This window comes from Haliotis rubra, unplaced genomic scaffold, assembly GCF_003918875.1.
Source record: "Haliotis rubra isolate DU_JTF1 unplaced genomic scaffold, ASM391887v1 Scf384, whole genome shotgun sequence".
Taxonomy (NCBI): domain Eukaryota; kingdom Metazoa; phylum Mollusca; class Gastropoda; order Lepetellida; family Haliotidae; genus Haliotis; species Haliotis rubra.
This window is the reverse complement of record NW_025767062.1, coordinates 633024-637988: the sequence shown is the minus strand read 5'-3', so window position 1 is coordinate 637988 and position 4965 is coordinate 633024.

Here is a 4965-nt window from a genome sequence, read left to right as displayed (position 1 = left end):
ACATCACTTGAAATGGTTTCATTCCATGGAATGTAATCAATGTCAAATGATTACTCAGAAAGTTCTAAACTCCATCTGGCGAATTTCTCTGATTTTGATGTCAAAATGTATGTCAGAGGTTTATGATCTGTTCTCAAACGAAACGTCTTCCCTGACACATAGGGTCGACATTTTCAAACAGCTCAAATTAACCTCACACTATAAACATATCATTGGCAGAGAGCTGAGGTATGACTACTTGTCAGTGAAAGTTTCTACAAGGCATATTATATTTTAATGCGTTCTATGTGGTATGGTCGGAATCATTAGTTTTTGTCGCAAAACTTTCACTGTTCCCAGCTAAAAGTATAATATTGAGAAGAGTAAAGGGATATTTTGAGCCTGCAACATGTATTCAATGTCAGATTGCAATATATCAGCTTCAAGTACTGATCCTTAATTTGATAATCTGATCATTTAAAAAAATGCAATCACTGCTAATGTAATTAAACTATTAGCAGAGGTAAACAACGTTGATCTTTCCCAAATATCGAAAGACATTTAATTGGTAGATACGTCAGATTCTGATAAAGATGTTGTTCATTAGTAACTCTAACTCATTAGTACCCTAAAATTACTATAATTGCCCCCTGTCCAAGTCCTGACTCATCACTTGTGTAATGAGAAATTCATTCAGCACTGGAGGTTGGTATCAGGCGACAATGTACAGAATTATTGTCAATAATATGAAGGTACGCCTAATACGTTTCAAACGTCTTGAACTTAAGATATTTAAGCATTTCGTCATGATTGGAATATGTGCAAAGAATCCTGTCATTTGTATCACTTTCAAACATTATTTGAAACATGTGGGGCATAGTCGTGTATATTTCCATTAATGTAAACTATACACCTAAAATGCATTTATACCGTTATGTACAATCACCATTATCAACACGTTATGACCTCACATTCCAAACATTGGCTCGTAAAGACATCGTCACACATACCATTATGATTTTCCAAAGGTTAGTGGCATAGCATTCAACAATTCCAAATGTATTTCAACCCTGAAGGGATACAAGGAAATGCACTATTTCATGTAGTGTAGACAAAAATTGACCTCTTTAGGACTCTTACATTAAATAAAAGCAGCGTTCGTTATGTGTATATTTTCATTTTTTATTGGAATCTGTTAATCTTTAATTGTGAGCAATCACGACGTAAGGAATCTTGGGTAGAAGATTGCATTAATAATGGACATAAATATACGGTCACCAGTGTTTCATTACACCTGATTGCCTGCAAAAAAACAGGATTGAGAAAGAGAGTCTCAATCTAATACGGCCCCGAGACCTTATAGTGTTCGAAACTGGTTATGGAAACAGTTCGCGAGTGTCAAAACACCATTTGTTCACTGTTTTCACCTCTTCTGGGTATAAACATGGGTATCCAGCCTTGGTCGTGCAAAGATCTAACAAAACTTCTCCGTGAGAAAGAACATTTGACCGATCGCCAAAACATGTCTGAATAGAACAACTTCCCATGATATCTTTCAGATCTTGTGTCGATTCATCAGGATACTCACTGGCAGCTGTGCATTGTCCACCCGTGAAGGTCCGGGTAAGAATATTGAACTTCAGTAACTCAACGCTTGTCGTAAGAGGCGACCAACGGGATCGGGTGGTCAGGCTCGCTGACTTGGTTGACACATGTCATCAGTTCCCGATTGCGCAGATCGATGATCCTACATTACCATAAAAAGAATGTGACAGTGTCAGCATCAAAGGTAATGTGAGCAAATCCAACGGACAAATCCTGTCAGAGAAGGTGACAGACAATGATTATCGCAAACACTAAAGTATGGTTACGATGTTGATTAAATAAGTAAATAAGTGGAACTCGACTCGATAAACTTATCATGTATACAGTTTATATCTTTTTATATATGTATATGTAAAATGCCGATGCATAATTATTTCTATTGCCAATCACAAAGTCTTTCCGAGCATGTGCCTCGGTAGTCATGCTATGTTGGAACTGTGATTTCATGGGATTCACCAGAGGGATTATTTGTTGTGAAATAATGGTTGTAATTGCGGACAATTGTCGTTAAGTCTCGCCATTAGGATGCACGATTGCATCGGTTGACATGAGGATGATATTTCTAACTACTAACGACCAAGGGGTGATATTCTAAGTTCAATGGTTCAAGGTCTTTAGTAGGCCTGGCTGTGACATAATACTTTGTTTACAGAGATATGTGGAACCTTAAAAAAATATCCCGAGGCTTACGCTACATCATAACAAAGCGAGAGTCGTTATTCCAAACCTATTTGTTCACTAGTCATAGGACAGACTGTAGTGAAGATGCTATTTGTTTACTAGTCATATGGCAGAATGTAGTGAAGATTCCATTTGTTTATTAGTCATACGACAGACTGTAGTGAAGATGCTATTTGTTTACTAGTCATATGACAGACTGTAGTGAAGATGCCATTTGTTTACTAGTCATACGACAGACGCAGTGAAGATTCCATTTGTTTACTAGTCATACGACAGACGCAGTGAAGATTCCATTTGTTTACTAGTCATACGACAGACGCAGTGAAGATTCCCTTTGTTTATTAGTCATACAACAGACGCAGTGAAGATTCCATTTGTTTACTAGACATACGACAGACGCAGTGAAGATTCCATTTGTTTACTAGTCATATCAAAGACTGTAGTGAAGATTCCATTTGTTCACTAGTCATACGACAGACGCAGTGAAGATTCCATTTGTTTACTAGTCATACGACAGACGCAGTGAAGATTCCATTTGTTTAATAGTCATACGACGGACGCAGTGAAGATTCCCTTTGTTTATTAGTCATACGACAGACGCAGTGAAGATTCCATTTGTTTACTAGACATACGACAGACGCAGTGAAGATTCCATTTGTTTACTAGTCATACGACAGTGAAGATTCCATTTGTTTACTAGTCATACGACAGACGCAGTGAAGATTCCATTTGTTTAATAGTCATACGACAGACGCAGTGAAGATTCCATTTGTTTAATAGTCATACGACAGACTGTAGTGAAGATTCCATTTGTTTACTAGTCATACGACAGACGCAGTGAAGATTTCATTTGTTTACTAGTCATACGACAGACACAGTAACACCACAGCCACCACCTAGTTTGCACATCACGTCACCAGCCTTTTCTCGTGTTTGTAAACAAACGTGATTATTCTGACTGCTACAGCAGCATTGGGCAACATGATACATCTTTATGACCTCACATTCCAAACATTTGGCTCATTAAAGATAGGTTGCACATGCCAATATCATTTTCTTTAATTTCTAGCTAAAAAAGGTAGCTGTGCTTCATACGAAGAGGTACATAATGCTGTTGTGGTGAAAACAACAACACAATACTTGGGGTTTCATCTGATCAATGCTTTATCTGTGACAGAAGCCATAACTGGTAACAAGGAAAAAACACTAGAAAACACTGGAAAAACACTAGAAATGGGCTTCACACATAGTGCCCATGTCTTGAATCGAACACAGACACGAGGGAGCGCTTTATGAACTCGGCTTCTTCTGGTAACAAGAACAAAACAACATATGAGCTATGGGCACAGAGTGGGCACTCAAGGATGAGTTACATAAGAACACGAAGATCATTAAGCTGAATATTTTAGTCAAACAACGCGATTACTGCTTTCCCTCTACAATGTTCGTCCCATGACGCCATTTAGAGTTGATTTCAAACACATCTCCATTAATAATACAGCATTAGCCTTTTTGTCTGGGTACATTAGGAACATCATCAAGTTTGCTCCACGCTATGTGTAGTGTCATGGAGTATGGTTTAGTTGACGTCAAAGCACTCTTGAAATCAGATGATTGATTTCAATACACACAGGGCAAACATAGTTTTTAAACATTCTCAGTGTTTCGCTGAAAAAGGTGCATATTTTCAGTTGGTTCATATTGAGGACGACATGACCTTGTCCAAGTACTCATGTACGAATAATACATGCGAAAGGAAATGAGTAAAAATATATACAAGACCAACTCTCAAGCCTTGGGCACTCGTGCTTGAAATGCATGAGAAAGAATGCAGCCCCATATTGCTCCTACGGCTCGAACACAATCCCTTGTCATTTTAAAGTTAACTGATTCAAGATGTAATACATAAGTTAGATTCACATCGGAACGTCTGGATGTGTTATGATAAACTAGATTGTATTAAACCAACAATAATGATAATAATGATAATACAAATGCTTTATGAAGTAGCGCTTTCTGTACAACCCCTTTTCGGAAATGCACGTTTTCAGAATGAATGTTTACATTTCATCTAGAAGTGAGGAGTTACAGTGAAATTATATGCTGACTTTAAAATCTTTCACAATATATTTCTGACAAGTTCACAAAACAACCAATAAATACATTTTGTCATCTATCATTCAATTTTCAATAACAGGTTGCCAGTTCAATCGCTTCGAGCTTTCCTTTGTTATGTTACAGTAACTTCATTTGCCTTCTAGTGTGTCTGTCTGTACTGAAAGGCCTTTTTTGGCAATGTCTGTATCATGACCTAACATTTCAATTTAAGTTGTGTGACTTCATTTGGGGAGACGTTTCATATGATGATGATCTCGCGAGATACAGAGTTTAGCTCCCCACATGGTTCCATGTGTAACAAGAGGGATGTTTTTCCAATAATCAACTTTCTCTTTATGTCTTGCAAATATTCCAGCCTTTTGTGTTGCAACTTGTCAGGTACAAATCATCACGATTTCAAAGCGTCATATGTCTCTTGCTGGGAAGTTGTTTGATCAAGGTTGCAGTATTCAAATCCTCAGTAAAAACTTCAAAACGTTTTATGGGAGATATTAGGTGGACATTTCAAAATATGAAGCATTAGTGATACATTTCTTTGAGTGGCATTTTTGAAGAAGTTTGGAAGTACAATATTGAACAAAC